Source organism: Dipodomys merriami, unplaced genomic scaffold (genome assembly GCF_024711535.1).
Source record: "Dipodomys merriami isolate MVZ:Mamm:240054 unplaced genomic scaffold, mDipMer1.0.p SCAF_203, whole genome shotgun sequence".
NCBI classification, from domain to species: Eukaryota; Metazoa; Chordata; class Mammalia; order Rodentia; family Heteromyidae; genus Dipodomys; species Dipodomys merriami.
Window position 1 is genome coordinate 2014706 of NW_027203416.1, and position 23374 is coordinate 2038079.

The window sequence follows — 23374 nt, forward strand, 5'->3', positions numbered from 1 at the left end:
ATAGGAGCACCTGGAAAAAAACCTAAAATCAGCAGTCATTCTGTGATCCTCTAACAAGAAAGTATAATTCTGGTGTACCTTTACTTCGGATATATATAAGAGATGGACAATTGTCCCTTTTGTACATTTGGTATTTGGTATTGCATAAATTTTCAGAAACACATATACATTGTGAAATAATGTTATTTATTTCATAGGTCACAAACCTGGTCACTGGAGTGATGACCAAAATGTCTTATCTCAGTTGCCTGATTCAGACTTAGATGAGTGTGAATTGCATAATTGTGAACATTTTTCCATGAAACTTAACAACACAGGTCACTCCATACCTCTAAAGATTTTACATATATTATAGTAATACACACCTAAACTGGTCAGCACTCACAGCACATCGGTGTGTTATAATTGTCTTCAGATCAGAAATATTCTAGAGTTTAAAGTAGAATGATGGGCTGTACATTTTCAATGGAAGAGTGATGATCACCCCCTGCAATTATTCTCAGTGGAAAATCCTTCCTATACATTTTACTGACTTAGCTTCTACTCTGTGCTTTACCATTATCAGGGAGGGTCACATTGTATAGAGCTACAATACTGCAGCAACCTTAGCTGTCTTTGAATTTTACCTCTAATCTTAATACCAAGGTGAACTCCGAAACTCTAATCACATCATTAGTGGACACCTGAACTTTCCAAGCTTGGTGAAAAATTCAGATATCATTGCTCATTGCCAGTGTTAAAGATCTCACTCTATAAGATTTATTGTGTTTTTTCTTGTATTTCCAACACTGCCTTAGATGTTGGTTTTTGATATAGAGCTTTTAGTTTGCATTTGATTTATGGAAGTGTTAGTAATGCCAGTTGAACTGCATATATTATAATGTAAGTAATTTGATGTTTTGACATATGAATTTAATTTTGGCAATTGAGGAAGTCAATGCACATCACTCACAAAAGTTTCTTTATATGTACTGGTATTGCTTTATTGTGAACTTCCTAAAAGCCAGTCATAGGAGCACATGTCCTAATCCCATCACTTCTGTCACTGAGATGAGTCTTGAAATGTCCAGACGACTTGGCACTTCATAGTGAGAAAGTTTCTACAATGAAGGGTGAGAGAATAGAAAAAAGAGCAAATGAATCTTCCAACTGTTTTGTTACATGTTCTTTACACTTAGCCATTAAGACACCATAATAGTATTTTTATAACTTCTTACCTACTTTTTTCCTGTTCTGAGATGTTTTATTTATGGATCTCTAAGAAATCATATAAGAATCATAAAATAAATCTATAAATCATATAAGAAATGTTAAAAAATAGTTTGTTAGGGATATATAACCTAAAAGGAATAATTTCAGGAAAGTATTAAGCACATAAAATGTAATGCACACCTAAAATTGTCTCTTTATTTAAAACTTCAGCAGTTTTAGTTTATTTATTCTAATAACAAAGATTATAAATTGTTACAATAGTATTCCAAATGCAACACAGAACTAGAAAAATGAAGGGTAGCACTAAAGAATGCTACTGCTACTACTAATCGTGTAAGAATAAAATTTAGGCAAAACTCCTTCAGACTAAAAGCCACAGGACAGCCCCAACATTACTTTGTTTCATATGAAGACAAGACCTTTTTTTGTAAAGATAAGTTTTCACAGATATTAACAGCAGTTGGGTATATATTTCTTAAGGCCTTCAGGAAGGATTCTCTGACAATGTTGATGGAAGCTGACTTCTTTGGGACCTACTACACAGTGTGCAGTCACCATTCCAAGCACTGCACCTGCATTAGGGTAATTTTCGTGCTCAAGATAGTTCTTCCAGTTAGGAAATGAATTAACTATTTTATTAAAAACAGAAGTAGGCAACAAGGCCAAACAAATTTCCCAAGTACCAAATACGGATCAGCTGCAGAACCATAATTCAAATCCAGGTTTCCACCAGGCATATCTGAGGATATTCTGTAGGTTTCACATTCATTACCTTTCAAGATGTATGGAGCAGATGTACCCACAATATCTTCCTAATTATGGTTATAATGGCAATAACATTGCTACAGAATATACACATTTTTAAATTAAAAGGGTGTGGGTAATGACATTGTAGGTGATCTTTATACCAAATAAAGACTGAACCAAAAAGAAAAGTAAGGGGCTGGGAAGGTGGCTCAGTGATAGAGCGCTTGCCTTGAATGCATGAGGTCCTGGGATCAATTCCTCAGCACCACATAAGCAAAAAGAACAAAGTTGAAAGTGGTGCTGTGGCTCAAGTGGTAGAGCACTATCCTGGAGTTGAAGAGCTGAGGGACAGCACCCATGCCCAGAGTTCAGGCCCCACGACCGGACCCCCCCCAAACAAAATAAAAATAAAAGAACCTAGGCCGCAAATTTTAGTCATAGTACTAGCACTCATATAACATATATATATATATATATATATATATATATATATATGTGTGTGTGTGTGTGTGTGTTTGTGTGTTTGTGTGTGTGTGTGTGTGTGTGTGTGTGTGTGTGTGTGTGTGTGTGTATACACATATATATGCTTCCTAAAATATACAGTGAGTTAATTTGTCGAACCTGGTCATAGATTAAACATGAGGTGTGAAAAAGTATGTAAGTCTGAAATGACTCCAAGGTATTTTGAGAAGACAGCTGGGAGAGTTATCACTTAATCAAATAGTAATGAGGGATTGGTTTGTAGATAGAGATCAAAGCTCACTTTGGGATATTTTGAGTTTGTTAAAATCAGTTGTTAGGAGTTGTCAGTAGACAGGATGCTATTAAGGACTTGAATTAAAGTAAACAGAGATGGAGAAAAACTACAGAAATAATTACTGTACTCAGTGGTAAAAAAAAAAAAACATGAGAAGGAATATTACAGAGCTAAGCCCAGGGATACCCAAATATGTAAAACATGACAAATGAAGAAAAACAGTAATAAGTATGTAATGCAGACTTATATGGGTAGGTATTTTTAATGTTTAAGGGCTATGAAGTGATTGTGTGATGACCTAAAATTTAAGAAATTCGTAAGTTCAACTATCCTTTGGGTCAACCATAGCTGATAGTTTAAGTAAAACGGAGCCACAATAGTGTGTCTTGATTTACCAAAGTGAAAATAGGTCAATATTTGGAAAGCCAATTTTTGGACATGTCGTTGGAGTGGCAATTACTGCAGTTTGTTCAACTGTCAGTAGAAAGCTACAGGTTTAGCACAATGATAGAAATCTTTCAGAGATCTGGTAGATTTTCCCTCTGACTTCAATTTCCCTTTTTTTCTGAGAGCTAAAATATCACTACTGGAAACCTGTCCAAATTGTGCCTTTGGCAAGTTAACAGATAGTCAGTCTATCACATGCCCAAATAAAAGAGAATTGGAACAGGTTTACATTGAGCACTCACAGTAGACGGGTCTCTGGACTTTCTCAGGAAAAGCCTTCTGCCATTGTGGGATGGATAGGGCTGGATAACATGCAAAATAGACACCATAGATTGAAAGTATTCTGCTAAGTTACCACGTGAGATAACGGAAGGTTTAACTGCATTGTATTGACTTTTATGAATCAGTTAATCAGATTCTTCATGCCATATGATTTTACTAGACTGTAAAATGCATGCTTATTGCATTTCCTTTGTATAACATATAGTATGTTTTGAAATTTGGTATAAAACATTTGTCTTTTCATTTATTTATTTTTAATATGTATTACTCTAGTTTTCAAGAGTAGGGAAATGTCCTGGAACTTTGTAAATTGATGTCATATGTAATTTATTTTTTTAATTCTTATTTATTGTCTATTGTAGCCCCCGGCTATATGTAATTTAAACTGTAGTTTTCTTCAAGTGTATCATCCTATGCTGAAGTTTTTTTCTTACAAGCTTTCTAATAAATATGTAGTCTATTCAATTTTGAAAAGTACTGCTGTACCTCCCGCTTATTTGTGGCATTTCTGAAATCCAAGTTCCTCTGTGTGTCAGGGTGGATACTTTTGCTTGTAACAGTTTTGTTATTGAATACATAGCATCTGACTACTTAGGGAACAAAAGATGTGAAGTTACAGTATCCCAATAAAGAACTTCCAGGACAATTCAAGGGCAACTCATGTACTCTCTATGTAGGTGAATAAGAGCAAAGAAAAAAAGTCTTATACATGAAAGTGACTGGGAGTGTGTGCACATAGTTATTCACTTATTTATCTGTTGTTATAGTTTTATATATTCAATATTATTCATTTTATATATATATATATATATATATATATATATATATATATATATATATATATATAATATGATCACAATTTCCAAAATCCAGAGAACCACATCCATGGGCATCGCTTTCCTATGTTGCTCTTTGGGTAATAAGAATGAAACCTGGGGGGAAGATGGCGGAGGAGAAGCTGGAATCTGAAGAAGCTCTAGCATAGAAAGCAGTTTTAGAGTTCCAGTGAACAGTCCTAAGCCAGAGAATCACACCAAGTGTGCCATCACAGGACAGAGAGTTAGACAAGAGGGGGGAAGCCAAGGCAAAAAGACACATCTGAGCGCCTGCCAGCCACCGCGGCGGCGGCGGCGGCGGCAGGGTCGCGGCACAGCTGGGGCCATAACTGAGCGCTCACACAGAGAGTCGGGGACTAAGGAGCCAGACACAGCAGGCGAGCGGATTCTACTCAACACCAGCAAGAAATGACAAGGAGCGGACAACTTCATCCTGCAGTTCCCAGACCAGAGACGACCCAGGATCCAAGACTCCACGTGAGTAGAAGCCCGACATCCTCACTCCTTCTCAGGGAGCGGAGGAGGGAAGGCCACCCCTCCCCCCCCCAGCACCGGAGATCTCCATCTTGGATACCGACAAAGCTCGGAGGAGCTGCCAGCTCCAACCCAGGCCTTGGAATAAAACGAGTCATTTAGCAGGTCACAAGAACTTAACGGCGGCGAAGTGACCTGGCAGACTCGGCTCCATCCAGGGAAAAGTCACCCAGCTCAGGCACCAGCCATTGGAGTGGCATTCCTCACTGGCTAACCAGAGCCAGAGGCTGCCTCTCCCTCTAGCAGCCTCAACAATCAATTGAAAAACAGAAACCCTGAGAACGGCTCCAGGCTGGGCTCTGTTAGTTTTGTTTTTTTTTTTTCACAAAATATCCCCAGGAAAAAGCTACTGATTGTTGAAAGACCTCAACTCTACCCAGAACCTAGCCTTACCACTGCATCCCCCTCTTTTGTGATTCTCAAAGCAGATCACCCTTCCATTAAACTAATCGGGGAGGGGGATCTCAAAATCTTGGGTAAAGCAGAGCATTTTTCTGCCTGTTCGAACAAACTGACTTAAGAAACCAGTAAAGCCACATGACTTCAAGCTGACCAGAGACTCAAACAAGAGGCTGTTTACAGACAAAGGGGAGATACAGGATTCTTCCCACCCCTCCGAAAAAATCAAAAAAAAATCAAAGAACTTTTTTTTTCTTCTCTTCCTCTTCTTTTCTTTTCTTTTTTTTCTCTTTTTTTCTTTTTTTTGGTACCTTTTATATATATAATTTTTTTTCCTTTTCTAAAAATTTTATTAATCTTTAATTTTTGCCTTTTTTTGAAAAAATAATTATTTTCCGGTAACTTTTTTTTCCTCTTATAATTTTTATTTTAGGAATACATGAATGTGCGTTTTCCTTTCTTTTCTTGTCTTCTTTCTCTTTTTCTTTCTTTCTTAACTATCTTTTTGTTTTTTTTGTCTAGCTCTACTGAACTTCTGATCTTTTTCTCTCCCTTTCTAATCCTTTTCACCTTTTCCTCTCTTTTGATCTTCTGTATGTGACTTAACTATTGTCCTGCACATCCTCAGATAAACCCATAGTTGACTATTACACCCTATCCCCCATTGTGTACACACTTAATCCAAAAATTTATTACTCAATTCAAAACCTCTGAGACTTAAATTCCTTAATAGCAGTTCTACCTCTTTATACCTATATAATATTTTAAGCATTTTCTTAAGTTTTGCACTTCTCCTCTATGTCCCTACCCTTCTATTAATATACTCACATTCCTCTCTAAATAGATGGTCTTTTAATCTCCATAATAATATTAATTTTTACGTTTCTATTTTTTTCTGGTCTCTTTTCATTTCCCTTTCACTTTCTTCCTTTTCTCTCTCTCTCTACTTCCATCCTACCCAACCTATTTCCTGCATTTAGATTAGGACATAGTTAACTCTCCCTGTGCCTCCCCACACCAATCTATTCCTATTTTTTACCCACATCTCTCCCTAAACCTAAAAATTTTTGGTTTTCCAAATTCTTTTCTGCAGTTTGAAACCCATTAACATATAGTTGTTTGATGTTGAATAGATGTATCTGTTGAACTAGAATGTATCTGTAGACTATTGACTGTACAAATGCAAACGTTGGTTGATGGTTGCCTTAAGATAGTGTTCTAGAACAAAACTGGTGCTATTTTCATCTCAAATGGGCAGAGTAAGCCAGAAAAACAAGAAAAATGGCAAATCCGGGTATCTCAATTCCCAATCTTGATAATCAGGGGTCAGAACAGATAATGAACAACCCAGAAGAGAGTTCCCAAATAGCGCCACAAACACTGGTGGCAAACATGATAAATGAGAATTTTGACAACTTGCAAAGGACCTTGTATGAGCGTGAAAAGGGAGAGAGAGGAGCCATCCCAAAAGTTTATACAGGAATATCATAAGCGTGAGGAAGCTACTCAAAAACTGATACAGGATTTGCGTAAACAACTTGAGAATACTCAAAGAGAAAGGGAGGAATGGCATGAGCAGGCTGAGAACACTCAAAGAGAACTGCAGGAATCCCCCGAATGGGAAGAAAGGGAACTGCAGGAATCCCACAGACGGGAGGAAGCTAATCAAAGAGTAATTCAGGAATTGAGAGACCAGGTAGAGAATACACAAATATCACTAAAGACATTCATGGAATCCATTAACAAAGAGCTGAAGGAAGTCAGGGAGACCACAAAGGGAATGCTGAATGGAACCCAAGAGAAGGAATGGGAGTCCAAAGAAACCATAACCAATCAACTAAGTGATTTGAGAACAAACACTGAACACCAAATTAAGGAAGTAATGAAATTCCTACAAGACCTAAAACAGAGCTTCAACAAAGAACTTGAAGCCATCAAAGCTGACCAATTAGAAGGAAAAGAGATAAAAAACAAAGTAGAGAGTCTTGACAGCAGGTTAGACCATGCAGAAGATCGAATCTCAGGGATTGAAGACAGCCTAGATATTATAGAGAAAGAACATACAACCATCCAAGACAAGTCCAAGAAATATAGATCTATCCAACACCTGGAAGACACCATCAGAAGGCCTAATCTAAGGATAATGTGTGTAGAGGAGCACCTACAAACAGAAGTTAATTGTCTAGGAAATTTATTTAACAGGATCCTAGCAGAGAACTTCCCAAACATACAAAAATATAGGCCTATTCAGATACAAGAAGCTTTTAGAACCCCAAATAGACCAGACCAGAATAGGACATCACACAGTCACATTATAATCCACACAGGATCAACTCAGACCAAGGAAAAGATCCTTAAAACTGTCAAGGAGAAAAGGGTAATCACCTATAAAGGGAAACCAATTAGAATCACCTCAGATTTCTCAGCAGAGACAATCAAAGCAAGAAGAGCCTGGAATGACATATGCCATGCCCTAAAAACAAACAACTATAAACCAAGAATACTGTACCCAGCTAAACTCTCCTTCATAACTGAAGGCCAAATAAGAGCCTTCCATAGCAAAGAAATATTGAAACAATACATCTCCACCAAACCAGCCCTACAAAAGATTCTTAAAGATGTCCTACACATAGAAAACCAACAAGACCGCAACAAAGGCCAAGAAACTGCACCCAAACTGAGAATCCAAGAGCCATAGGAAGAACCCAGTTTTCGCAGCCCCCAAGAAGGTGGATAACATGGCAGACACTCCCAAATAGCTCTCAGTCCTATCTCTTAACGTTAACGGACTGAACTCTCCAATTAAGCTACATAGACTGTCTAGTTGGATTAAAAAACAAGACCCTTCTATCTGCTGCCTGCAGGAGTCACATCTTGCCCGTAAAAATAAACACATTTTCAAAGTTAAAGGCTGAAACAAAATCTACCAAGCAAACGGCCCCCATTAACAGGCGGGAGTTGCAATCCTAATATCAGATAAAATAGACTTCAAATTAAAATTCGTGAGAAGAGATAAAGAAGGTCACTACATACTAATTAAAGGATCTCTCCTTCAGGAGGATATTACAATTCTAAATATCTATTCGCCAAACAATGGAGCACCCAAATTTATCAAAGAAACACTAGTTTCCCTCAAATCCCATATAGATCGAAAGACATTAATTGTTGGGGATTTTAACACACCATTCTCCCCACTAGATAGATCAACTCGGCAAAAACTCAACAGAGAAACCGCAGATCTAAACAGCTGCATAGATCAACTAGACTTAACAGACATCTACCGAACATTTCACCCAGCAGCATCAGAATACACGTTTTTCTCAACAGTACATGGAACGTTTTCCAAAATACACCACAATTTAGGCCACAAACCAATCTTGTCTAAATTCAGAAACATTGAAGTTATACCTTGCATTCTCTCTGACCACAAGGGAATAAAATTAGAACTCAACACCAAAAGCCACCAAAGAAAGTCCGGTATATCATAGAGGCTGAACAACACACTGCTGAATCAAGAGTGGGTCTTGGAAGAGATTAAAAAGGAAATTCAAATGTTCATGCTTTTCAACAAAAATGAACACACAAATTACCAGCTCCTCTGGGACATAGCAAAGGCAGTACTCAGAGGTAAGTTTATAGCTCTGAGCTCCTACATCAACAAATTGGATAGATCTGAAACTAGCAATTTAATGACACAACTAAACCTCCTTGAAAAAGAGCAGCAAGATAAACCTCAATCCAGTAGACAGAAAGAAATAATCAAAATTAAATCAGAATTAAATGAATTAGAATCCAAAAAAACTATAGAAACAATCAACAAAACAAAGAGTTCGTTCTTCGAAAAAATTAACAAAATTGACAGATCCTTAGCAAATCTTATCAGAAAAAGGAGAGAACACACTCAAATTATTAAACTCAGAGATGAGAATGGAAACATCACCACGGAAACAACCAAGATTTAGAACATTATAAGGGAATACTTCTCAAAACTTTATGTTAATAAGTATGGGAACTTTACAGAAATGGAACTTTTCCTAGCAAATATTGACATGCCAAAACTAAACCAAGATGAGTTATACCAGCTCAACAGGCCCATATCAAGCATTGAAATAGAAACAGCAATAAGAGACCTCCCAGCTAAGAAAAGTCCAGGACCAGATGTTTTTATAGTGGAATTTTACAAGGCCTTCAAAGCAGAGCTCACACCAATACTCCTCCAACTCTTCAATGAAATTCAAAGAGAAAGCTCAATACCGAACACATTCTATGAAGCCATCATAACACTCATCCTAAAACCAGGCAGGGAATCATCAAAAAAAGAGAACTATAGACCCATTTCATTGATGAACATTGATGCAAAACTTCTCAGAAAAATTTTGTCCAATCGACTTCAACAATTCATCCAAAAAATCATACACCATGATCAAACAGGATTCATTTCAGGGATACAAATCAGGTTCAATATACGCAAATCAATTAATATTATTCATCACATCAACAGGAGCAAGAATAAGAACCACATGGTTATTTCAATAGATGCAGAAAAAGCATTCGACAAGATCCAACACACCTTTATGATGAAGGTTTTGGAAAAATTAGGAATCCCTGGAACATTCCTCAACACAATAAAGGCTCTATATGACAAACCTACAGCTAGCATTATACTCAATGTTGAAAAATTAAAGCCATTTCTTCTTAACTCAGGAACAAGACAAGGATGCCGACTCTCTCCACTTCTCTTCAATCTAATATTAGAATATCTAGCTACAGCAATAAGACAAGATGCAGACATAAAGGGGATCCAAATAGGGAAAGAAGAAATAAAACTCTCACTCTTTGCAGATGACATTATATTGTATTCAAGAATCCCATAGACTCCACTCCCAAATTATTCAAGCTGATTCAAAACCTTGGCAAAGTAGCAGGTTATAAAATTAACCCCCCAAAATCAATGGCTTTTCTGTATGCCAACAATGAGAAAAGTGTGGCTGAAATTAGGAAAACATCCACATTCGTAATAGCCCCACAAAAAATAAAATATCTAGCAATTAACTTAACTAAAGAAGTGAAGGACCTCTATGATGAAAACTTTAAAATCTTAAAAAAGGAAATCAACACAGAACTTAAAAAATGGCAAAATCTCCCATTCTCCTGGATTGGAAAGATTAACATTGTGAAAATGGCAATTCTTCCCAAGGGTATCTACAAATTCAACCTGAGACCTATCAAAATTCCACCCTCATTCTTCAAGGAAATAGAAGAGGCAATCCAAAAATTCATATGGAAAAATAAAAGACCCCGAATAGCAAAAACGCTCCTCAACGGAAAAACACTGCTGGAGGACTATCAATACCAAATTTCAAACTCTACTATAAAGCCATAGTAATCAAAACAGCTTGGTATTGGCATAAGAACAGACCTCAGGACCAATGGAATAGAATTGAAAACCCAGAAATGAACCTACAGACCTACAGCAATCTAATCTTCGATAAGGAAGCTAAAACAATAGAATGGAAGAAAGACAACCTCTTCAGTAAATGGTGCTGGCAAAATTGGTTAACTACATGTAGAAAACTTAAGCTAGATCCTTATATATCACCCTGCACCAGAATCAACTCCAAATGGATCAAAGACCTTGAACTCAAAGCAGACACTCTGAAAACATTACAGGATGGAATAGGAGAAACCCTAGGTCTCCTTGGCTCAGGCCGAAATTTTCTGAATAGAGACCCGGAAACACAACAAATCAAAGAAAGGTTGGACAAATGGGATTGCATAAAGTTGCAGAGCTTCTGCAGGGCAAATGTCATAGCTAGAAAGATCAATAGAAAACCCACGGATTGGGAGAAGATCTTTACTAGCCATACAACGGACAAGGGTATCATATCTAAAATATACTTGGAATTCAAAATATTAAACCCCCCAACAACAAATCCTCAAAGAAACAACTGCCCAATAAATAAGTGGGAGAAAGACTTGAAGAGAAACTTCTCTGAAGAAGAAAGAAGGATGGGCAATAGACACATGAAGAAATGTTCAACATTGCTAGCCATAAAAGAAATGCAAATCAAAACAACATTGAGATATCACCACACTCCAGTTAGAACGGCAAAAATCAAGAACTCTAACAACAACAGATGCTGGAGGGTATGTGGACAGAAAGGAACTTTACTTCATTGTTGGTGGGAATGTAAACTTGTTCAACCACTTTGGAAAACAGGATGGAGGTTCCTCAAAAGACTTCACGTAGAACTCCCCTATGACCCAGCAATCCCACTTTTGGGCATTTACCGAAATGTTTACAAAGAAGACCACACTAAAGCTACCAGCACAAATATGTTTATTGCAGCTTTATTTAACATAGCTATGATATGGAACCAACCCAGATGCCCCTCAGTAGATGAATGGATCAAGAAAATGTGGTATATATACACAATGGAATTCTATGCCTCCATCAGAAAGAATGACATTGCCCCATTTTTTAGGAAATGGAAAAACTTGGAAAAAATTATATTAAGTGAGTAAGCCAGGCCCAAAGTAACATACGTCCCATGGTTTCCCTTATTTGTAATATCTAGTATACGAATGAGTCAAGCGGAAAAGGTCGGATAATGTGATGTCAGGAAAATGAACACTTAGATGTATATTTTAATGTTTTTTTCTTTCATGCATGTGTTTCTAATGCATTTATAAGATTATCTCTTTGCTATATTTGATGTCAGTATAACTTGTGGAGGAGATGGGGAAAAACCAGTTGTTTAAGCATGCAGGTGGACCTGTTGCAACAATGAGAATTACAAGTTGTCATGTCCAAAATGAGCTTTACAATGTTGGTGTGGTGGGGGTGGGGGAAGGATACGGCTGGGTATTGTGAGGGGAGGGTGGAGGCTGGGAAGTGATGTGAAGGGTAAACAAAGATGAGGCTGCAGTGCTTGGTAAGAAATGTACGCATTATGCTGCCCATGCAATTCTAACCCCTCTGTACAGTATGTTCACAAATAAAATAAAATAAAATTAAAAAAAAAAGAATGAAACCTGGTATTGTTCTCTGGTAGAGAAATAACTCGGAGATTAGAACATTTTTCTTTTAATATGTTGCCTGTTCCTACATCTAAAATGAGGAAGTCTGTTAATACATAATACATGTTATAATCTATTTAATATATTTATACAATGTATAATATATTCTATATTATAATATATATTATATATAATAACTGAGTATTATATATTAATAAGGAAAAATACAACAAAAGTATCTATGTCCACACTTTCCCAGCCATGATTAGGTTCAGTAGAGTTAGGTGCATTACATCTCAACAGGAAAGTTCTATTGAAGTTTTGATGACCTTGAGCTAGATAAGGAGAATTTCTGTAAAAACAGCCTCTCTTCAATCATGAGAAAAGATAAGTTTGGAAGTTTTTGTGTTTTATTTTTTTGTTTTTATTTAGACCAGACAAGGAGCCTGAACTCTGGGCCTGAGTACTCTCTGTCACCTCTTCAATTCAAGGCTAGTTCCCTACCACTCAAGCCATAACAGCACTTCTGGCTTTTTTTGGCTTATGTGGCACTGAAGAATCGAACCCTAGGCATTGTCCCTGAGCTCAAGGCTCGTGCTCTACCACTTAAACCACAGCACCACTTCTGGCTTTTTCTGCCTGGGATTGCTTTGAATCATAATACTCAGATCTCAGCCTCCCGGGTAGCTAGGATTACAGTTGTGAGCACCAGCGCCCAGCAAGTCCCTCTCTTTTAGATATTATTCTAAAAGCCTCCTATCCAAGGTCACTCCTAAGATAATAAATGGACATATGCCAATAGTTCCTTCATACTCTTATCTCCTGTTATGGCTATTGTGTGTCTTTTCATTGTATTCTGAACCTACTTCACAGTTCTCTTCCTAATCCATGATTCTAGATGTATTACTAATAATTACCTAAATTTTGTGGCTATAAACCCTAAATTACTCAACTATTAATTTCATTTAATTTTTTTCAGTATGATCGTGGTTCTGTACAAATCTGAGATTATATTAACCTCTTGCATCTACCTCTTGGCATGAGCAGAGCCTGGGCCTAATCTACTTTAAATGCAAGAGGTTAGCCAAAGAACAGCCTACAGTATTCCTGCCTAGGAGTCAGTACAGGTAGTTGAGTGCCTGAAAGAAGCAATGCATTCCTGACATGAGAAGGGGTGAGAGAGACAACAGCCTATAGAGCAAACTGGCAGTCACAACATTTAACAACTTCTCCTTTGGGGAAACTGACTTCCTGCAAAATGGCAATGAGATAACATTAATTTTCTTATATGAAGGAAGTTGTCATGTCTCACTACATAACTCCCTTGTAATCAAAGAGAGGGTCATCCTTTTGTTTCCACCTTAGGCCCAGTCTCAGTTTATGTCAGACTTTGCTCAGACTCTATTCCTACTAGAAGGTCCCTGATGAGGAGGAAAGTGTGATCTCTTGGCTTCTGACTGGCCCTTTGGGACCTGAGGCCACTTTTAGTTTTCAACCTGTTCCTTCTGACAATGGGAAAGCTCATTCTCTTCATTGTGCCCTAGTATCGAATCTCTTCAAAGAATGTCAAGGAATGACAGATTCTGTCTGAGTGAGTGAGTTTCTCCATTTCCAAAGAGGTCAATTAATATCTGATTCTGAGACCCAGGTGAAAGTCCTTTACCAGATCCTCCAAGCTGGAGTGGATGTTAGCTCAGACTCCAAGCCATCCTCATATTTCTCTAGCTCTTTCTCATGAACCAAAAGGTTACAGGAGTTTAGTTCAGAAACAAGGAGAAATGAGAGAAGCAGAAGAACCATTGGCAGGGTGAGGAATTTAGAGATTTTGGGTGAAAAATAGGGCTCAGAAAATCTAGAATCAAGGGGCTGGGAAGGTTGCTCAGTGGTAGAGAGCTTGCCTTGCATGCCTGAGGCCCTGGGTTCGATTCCTCAGCACCACATAAGCAAAAAGAAAAAAGCTGGAAGTGGCGCTGTGGCTCAAGTGGTAGAGCGCTAGCTTTGAGCTGAAAAGCTGAGGGACAGTGCCCAGGCCAGAGTTCAGGCCCCAGGACCGGACACCCCTCCCCCCAAAAAAGAAAATCTAAGATCACTCACATCATTAGGGAATCACATCATAAGATTAGGGAATAAATGTAATAAATTACTACCGAAATTACTAATTCCACTACTCTACATTACAAGTGTTCTGTCAAAAGTTAGCTGTCCTAGCTCTATTTTGATCAGGAAAACAGAGCACATTCTTTCCTAACAAAGTTCTACTGAGTATCTTTATCCATACCCCAGGTTGTTCTTACTCTCTACTTCTCTGTTACTTTCCTTTGCTGCATGCAATCAATGACACTTGAATGTGTTATCATCTTCTAATCCATTTGCTATAAAGGAAAACAAATTATGGGGAAACGTATATCTATGGTACATTTTCTTCTATGGCATATTTATTTGATGTTATTAAGTATTATTTTAATAGTTTCATTGTTAATACTTGAGAAAAATATTTTACTATTACCAGTAATTAGTTGCACATTTTTTTGGTATTTTTCCATGTCTGTGTATTTTTTAAGCTTCTAACATCGTCTTTTCCCCCAACAGTTGCCTTCTTAAAATTGCTTCAAATTATAAACTATATATGATGGTCCTCTATGTGTTCATTGATATATTTAAATTTTGATCTAATATCTACATATTATAGGAAATCTCAACCTATTGTAATTGGTCTGAAAATCAATATGGATGTTCCTCATTAAAGCAAAAACACAATGCCACAAAATTTAGTGAAAGTAGGATTAGGTATATATTCAAAATATTTAGCAATGATACAGTAGAAACATTCACTTCTCATATACCAGAACATGTTTATAGCTATGAATAGCACATTTTCTTCATTCCCTCTTTCTGGTGCATCTAGGTTGATTACACAGCTTGGTTGCTATAGAATATTGCTGCCATGAACATGTATGTTCATGTTGATTTATATTCTTTCAATATGTATCCAATTGCAGTAAACGTCATCAACATATCTGTCTTTTTGGTATTGTGTAAACTTCCATTAAGATATCCCTATGGGTTGCACTAGTTTACAATGCCACAAAACCAAATATTGTTCCTGATTTATTTACCTCTCCAGCAGTTTATTTATTTGAGTGGTGGTAGCTATTCTGGTGTGTAAGATAGGATCTCAGTGACTTTCCTCTTTATTTTCCTTCGTATTTGCTATGTGGATATGAATCTCAAAAATTTCATTTATTTATTAAATACTTACATTTATACTTCATTCCTGATTAGTGTCTTTCTTTTTCTTTGGTATTTGATCAATTTTTAAGATTTATAACATTTGATTTTTTCCCATTACAAATACTCATTTCAGTTAGTAAAATGATTTTTTTTCATTACAGTGGTGCACAATTAACTAAAAACAACAGATTGTACATTTATATCACTGGATGTTTTGTTTGTATTTACAGCCAGGAAATTGTTTCAATAAAGATGCTGAACTTCTTTCATTGATATACTGAAAGTATAGTATCTCATATTGGCCTAAACTAATCTCAGAATTAACAGTCAGAGCCTGGGCCACCACAGTCTGGCCTAAGTAAAACCACTAACAAAGTATAAACTGCATTTAAAGAGAGCAAAGAGCTTCATAAAAGATCGAAGAAAGGCATCCCCTTCATGAAGCAAATGTTGAAGTTCACAAGCATACCTTAGGAAACTGAATATCAAGAAGATCAAAGGATAAAAGTATTTAGAAGGACAACATTAGAACTCAAAATTGGGGAGGTGGGACAAACAATAGATACCAAAGCTCAATGCTGAAGGGAAGGAGAATTTTACCGCAAACCTCAGCTGTGTCTGACTCTCTCACACAACACACACAGACACACACACAGACACACACAGACACACAGGCACACACACACACACACACACACACACACACACACACACACACACACACACACACACACACACACACACACACCTAGTGAGAAATCTTTGCCAAAGGACAGGCATTCTGGACTTAGACACCGAATACTCCGAAACTATCCACTGTGAGGGCCTTTACTGAAAGTACCCATTGTAAGTAGACATTTACTGAAAGTTAGAACTCAGGTTCCTGGAAAAACCGTGAAATGTCACAATAAAGTTCTGCCTATAACTCCCCTAGCAACAGCCATCAGCGGATGACAGGAAGTACCTAAAGCTACAGATTATTTTTAATTTTTAATGTTTTTTTTTTACTTTTTTATTGTGAAAATACTGTACAGAGGAGCTACAGTTACATGGGCAAGATAATGAGTACATTTCTTATCAAGCATTGTAACCTCCTCCTTTGTTTCCCCCTCCCATCCCTTCCCATTGTCCCCCCCGCCCCCCCATCGAATCCTGCTCCCCACTTCCCCTCACCAAAGTTGTAAAGTTTGTTTTTCTCCATAAGAACTTGTACATCTCATTGTTGCAATGGGTCCACCTGTATCCTTATTTAAACGATTTGTTTTTTTTCCCCTTCTCCTCCACAAATTATTTCTTTTTGCTTAGCCTGCACTCGCTAGCCCATAAGATTTTTATATGATTACCCAGTTAACAGAAGGGTCGGGGATCTCAACTCTGACCCACTGCAATGGTGACAGTTGTGAGTCCAGGCTCGACCTTGCAATAAATGACTCTAATGTGGTCACATGAGAACTGGCTCCATGGTGGTCTTTGGGGATCCTTATCTAAGCACAAGGCTAGTGTACACAGAGAACCCCAGGGGCAGCTGTATCTGGAAAAATGAAGCTTTTTTCCTCTTCTTTTTAGATAATCAATCATGATGTTGCAGTTGGCTCCACAGTTGCTCCACACCTGAGCAGGAGGAAGGAAAGGATGCCTTAGACTGCAGGACAGCCTTGTGTACCCCTGGATTTATGTGTAAGAAAGCAGTTTGTGATCCTCTAGGCAGGGGTAGCCAAGCTGAAATGGTGGTAAACTTTGCCTGGAGGGTGGCACCCTGTGAGCCCTGCATGCATGGTGAAGCAGCCTGGAAAGCCCTGTGAACATCTCCGGGATGGCCTCTCAGTGGCTTGGAGAAATTGACTCCTTTAGTTGCACATGGCAGGAGGCAGGAGGAGAGCAGGAATCCAGAAGATGTGAGAGGCACAGAAGCAAATGCACCTCTCCATTGAAACTCCTCGGTCATTCTAAGGAGGTTCACAACCCACACGTAGTGGCCACTGCACAGGTCCCCAGAGGCCCTACTTGTCTGGGGAGCAGTTCCTGGTCCTGATCCAGAGCTGGAACTTCCAAAGTGGCCCTGAGCTTGGCTGGGCTGGAGCAGAGCCTACCAGCCATGCTTCCTCTGCCCTGCTGAGTATAGCATCCTAGCAGCTGCCCAGGCTACAGCACCCACAACAGGCCACCTCCTTGGGGCAGGCTGAAGCTGTGCTGACAATTCCTGCCTGGTGCCTGCTTCAAGGCAAGAGCCAAGCCTAGCCCACAGCAGAGCTGGCCCTCACTTCCAAAGGCATCGAGAGAGGCATGACAACCACAGGCCCAGCCTTGCTGCCCTCACTGCCCCTAGAGGTTACCTATAAGTCCCTGCCTTTGTTCTTGAAATTCTTCAGCCATTGGTTGTCTCATTTTTCATTTTCTGTTTGGGTGGGACTCGAGACTTCTTCCTCTCCTCACCAAGCTAACATGCCCTAGCAAAGCCACCCTAACTGCCAATCTACCATATATTATGTGATTTTTTGTTTCTCTTCTATTTTCTTCCTCCATGGTATAACCCGTTTCCACTGTATTTGAGGTCTGTGAGCTCCAACTTGCATATACAAATTTCTAATGTGGGGAGGGGAAGGGAAATAAAATGCTGAAAGAAGTACACAGTATGACCCATTGTTACAATGAGATGAACAAGACACTATGTTGAAAATGAACTTTACTAGTTGGGAATGAAAGGTGAGAGTTGGGGCGGTGGGGAGAAAAGGGATGGCAGGGAAAAACAAAAGAGGAGGTAACAATGTTCGTTAGATAATGTACTCACTAACTTACTTATGTAACTCTAATCCCTCTGTCTACCATTTTCACAATTAAAAGAAACATGAAAAAAAATTATCCTGGAGTACATTAAGTTCAAATTTCCTAAATGCTCTGTAAATTAAGACCAATTTTAAGTGGGAAGTAGGTTCTCAGAAACATTTTTTTGTCAGTGTTTGTGTTGTGCATTATTACCCAAGTGTACATAAATTAACAGAAGGATAAACAATAGGAATAGGAGAAAGAGAAGTTCTATGTTTAAGTATAATGGTTCAATACACTGTAGAAGACTCTGCAAATAAGACAACTTTGAAACAATAAAGCCAAGGCCAGTATTTAGACCTATGGGAGTGACATAGAGAAAGCATTACTCCTAAATGGAACATGAAGGATGAGGCCACTCCCTTTCTTCTACTAGCTCTAAATCATGGTAGCTAATCATGCAAATTTGTAAAAACAAGAATGGAAGAATAATACTTAAGATTCGGAATCATTGTAGCATTCACATTGTAGCATTAACAAATATGTACCCTCTATCTGTTGGATATGTTTCACTTCGGTTATAGTGTCCTTTGAATTATGAGTACAGTGTCCTTTGAATTATGAAATACTATCACTTGATATAATCCAGTATATGCTTGCCTTTCTTTAGCCACTAATGATTTCCATTAGAAACCTTTATTGATACAATGTCATGAATTTTTACGTTTATCTCTTATAGGTTTTTACATCTCACATTTAGTTTGATAATCTTTTTTTATTATAAATTTTTGTATAAGGATTGAGGTAGGCCAGCCACCTGTAGGTTACTCCTGTAATCCTAGCTAGGCAGGAGTCTGAGATCTAAGGACCACGGTTTAAAGCCAGCCTGGGCAGGAAAGTCCATGAGACTCTTATCTGTAATAAACCAATAGAAATCCAGAAGTGGTGCAGTGGCTCAAGTAGTAGGGTGCTCACATTGAGCTGAAGAGCACAAAGACAGCTCCTGATCCCAGAGTTCCAGCCCCATGAGTGACAAAAAAAAAAAAGAAACAAAAAAAAAAGGATTGAGGTAGTAGTCTAAGATCATTCTGTAAATCCCGAAAGACAATAGTGCCAATATACCCATTTAAGATTCTATTTTTATTTCATAAAGTCATAGGATATTTTTCAAAATCTATTGACCATACAACTGAGAATTTATTTTTAACATATCTGTTACATTCTTCTATGTGTCTGCTGTTGTAGTAGAACTATGTTGCCTCCACTACTAAACATGATAAAAAGATTCAAAGCTAGTATGCAGGGTGAAGCTACACCATTTTACAAGATTGTTCTGACTGACCTGTATTCCTTGAATTTACATAGGAGTTTATTGAGCAGGTGGACCAATATTCTACAGAGATATCTAGATGTTTGATAGTCACTCATATTTTGTACCTTCAAAAAACACAAGATCCCAGATATTATATATAGAAAAATGTCTTCAGAGTATACTTGAAACAACTAAAATTAACTCAGGAATTAGTTAAGATTTAGATAAAACTGTAGCATAACAAAGCTGAATGATAACAACTTGAGCTGTACAACAGAGGAAAGTGAGAGGGGAAAAAATGATGGACCACGTAGGAGCTATATGTGATTGCTATTGTGTTTCAAAAACTAGAAAGACTTCAGAGTAGAGAAGGAGAAAAATAAAGTGTCCTGAGACAAGTTTCTTTTCAATCCATCTAATAGCTTGTACTAAAATCAGTGGAAATGGGAAAAATTAAAATAGAAATTAAAGCATTGTATATACATGTTGTAATAGGAATATGATAATTTTCAAAGAAATAAGAGAGAGAATAGTTAAACTCTAAAGGGAGAAGGAATGAAGAGAGAAAAGAAGCAAAGTTAAACCTTTATCAATAACACACACAACAGTTTGGAAGTGGAAATATTCTAAATTACAATAAAAATTGCTAGCGTGGATAGAATATGGATGACATGTTATTATATATAATTTTGAAAAAGCATACTAGGAATGAAAGTCATGGTTTAAAACACTATTTGGATTATAACTAGACAGTATAGCTCAGTGGTAAACCATTGGCTTTGCATATGTGAAGCAACGGTGTGAACTCCCAAGCATTACAAAGTACACAGAAAGCACACACACAAACACACAAAAACCACATAAACACACACACACACACACCACCTACACATATTTGCAATATTGATATTATCATATTAAACGGAGGAAATTATCACAAACAGTAAAAGTATGTTAATATATGAAATAATAATATTGCTCGTAGTATTTAAAAGTTTGGTAGAAAGAAAATAGTCACAATATACTTGGATTTTAATAGATTAAGTAAATTGAGAATTAATAGAAGACATGAGAACTTTTGCAAATAAGTTTTAAACAATAAACATTTGAAACATGTGTCCTTTTATTTTAACAAATGATTGATATTACTGGTGTTTTAACTCAAGATTTAGAATATGATAGCGAGGTGCTGTATATAACGCTAGGGATGGTTATATCCATAATTATTTCACTCTGAATATTTTTATTCTAAGGCCTCATAGTTTACCAGTCTCTCCCGAATTACAAACTCTATTTACACATCCCACCATAGCTGGAAAATGGATGTCACAAATCACCATGCCGAGCTCAAAGCTTTTTTTTTTTAATTCAAAGTAAACGTACTTCCAAAAAGTGACCAAGTAATGAAGCCTTTCTTAGTAAAGTATGTGCTTCTTGAAAATACTGTAAGTATTTGTTACCTGCACAAATATTTTTATACTATAAGAAAATAAATGTATTTAGATTCACTAACCATGTAAAATTAAGAAATTAATTTTTAAATAGCCACATGTTAAATATTATAAAAGCAAAATATATGTGTCTGAATAATTTACATGGGTAAAAATCATGCAAAATTAAATTAACTGATCCTAAACTTTGAAAAAAGAATTACTCTAAAGAAAGAAAAAGAAATATTTAAGCTCAAAATTTGAAATTTAGAAAATAAAATGAAGTAGGGGCTGGGAAGGTAGCTCAGTTGTAGAGCCCTTGCCTTGCAAGCATGAGGCCCTGGGTTCGATTCCTCAGCACCACAAAAGAAAAAAGAAAAAAGCCGGAAGTGGTGATGTGGCTCAAGTGGCTCAAGCGCTAGCCTTGAGCTGAAGAGCTGAGGGACAGGGCCCAGGCCCAGACTTCAGGCCCCACAACCGGACCCCGCCCCCCCCCAAAAAGTAAAGAAAATGAAGTATACTCTTTAGTTGAATTAATTAAGTGTAAATTCTCTGTATATCAATTTTATAATAAAAATGAACAAAAACAGCAAAAGTACCCATTGATCAATGGCAACAGCAAAAGCATCAATAGTTCTTGTTTTGAGTGTAAAAAAATATCGTTGGAATATATAACAATGTTCCTTCCCGAAGAAATGTACTCATTACCTCATTTATGTAACTGTAACCACTGAGTACATTACCATTACAATAAAATTAATTTGAAATTAAAAATAAACCAAATAATATACCAATTAAGAATTCTTAGAAGCCATTGGTGAAAAACATTGTAAAAAATTCCCTAAATATCCAAGAAATATACTTTGATGATACTATTTAAACGCTTCAACTTCAGCAGAAAAGCAAAAAGTTTAAAAACTGTTACAAAGTAAAGTAATAAATCAGAATATATTACCATTAATAATAATCATATGATGAATTTATAGTGTTAGTCAAGTATGTAAGAAATGAGGCAATTTGCCATTCATTTGCACTTAATAAGTGAAAAGAATTTTCTAGGTCTTTTAAAATTATCATAAGTTTAATGAAGAAATTATTCTGTCACATCATATGATAATCAAAGCTGATATTAGAACAAAGAACAGATTTATTAAGATTTTGGATGTTAATGTATATACTTATTTTGGTTGTGGAAAATGTGGGGATTTCAACTTGGGGTATATTGTTCTTGCAGGCCGGCATCATATCTGTGGTTAATTTTAGGATAGTAGTTCCCTTTCCACAAGAACATGCACCTGATCTGTCCTTTTAGCCTTCCCATCATCAATGGCATCAGAGTTGCACACCAACTTTTCTAGCTTGCTACTTTGCCTGGCCTGGATCCTCAGTCCTTCCAATCTTAGTTTCTAGATAGCGCAGGATGATGGAAATGATCCAATTCACCCAGCTATAGATTGAGAAATAAGTCCACTAAATTTTGGCCTGGGTTCTGTCCTCAAACCACCTAAGTAGTTAAGAGTACACATGTGATACCCTGGTGCCAAGCAGTAAGAATATTTTTAAAGCAAGTAGACATATATATATATATAACTTAGGCTTGTGAATACCTCAGGAAAAGAATAAAAGAGCAGTGAAGCACAGAGGATAGGTAGAATTTTAACTAGCTACTCAGAGGCTGAATAAGCTTAGCTACCTACTCGGGAGTCTGAGATCTGAAGACCACTGTTCAATCATGAAAATACAAGCGATTATCTAAAAAAAAACACACAACAGAATTGTAGCAGTGGCTGAAGTAGTAGACCACTATCCTTGGGCACAAAAGGTGAGGAATAGTTCCCAGGGACTATCAAGCCTCAAGAATGATGAATGCAAGCATGAGCATATGCACATGTTCGTGTGTGTACTTGTACATGCATGCACACATATACAAACACAAATGAATATTTCAATGTGAAGTTATTTATTTTTTTACCTTGCTGTACTTTATTTCCCTGTATTAGTTCACAAATTAACAAAATCAGCTAAGGACCTATTTACATAAAATTCATCATGTTTCTCTAAAATCTACTCTCTTTTTGGAAGCCTGCTTTTATTTGTCCCAAAAGTAAATTATTCAGGAAGTCAATTCATCACTCTCAAGTCTATAGTATTAGATGATTGTTTAGGTTCCTCCTAGCAATATGGTTTTTTGAAATTCTGCATCAAGCAATATATTTCTTTTACTAGAACAGAAACCTCTGTCAAACAATTAATAATAGCTTATTCTCCTCCTGGCATTCATCTGTAGTTTTATTTTCTTCATATATTTCATGATCTCTCTGTGTATGCCAAAGTCTGCGCTTAGCATGTGTATACCATTCATAGATACTGAAATTGCTTTGGAATAAATAATGTTCACCCTGAC

General features: G+C 37.1%; 1 long non-coding RNA gene across 1 annotated transcript in view; it reads right to left on the reverse strand.

Moving 5' to 3' along the window:
* Positions 1–957: 957 nt before the first annotated feature.
* Positions 958–23374, reverse strand: part of LOC138833302 (uncharacterized) — a 47695-nt gene continuing 25278 nt past the window's right edge. The window contains exon 2 of the long non-coding RNA XR_011373856.1: positions 958–1100. This is a non-coding gene — a long non-coding RNA (uncharacterized lncRNA). The remainder of the gene's footprint in view (positions 1101–23374) is intronic.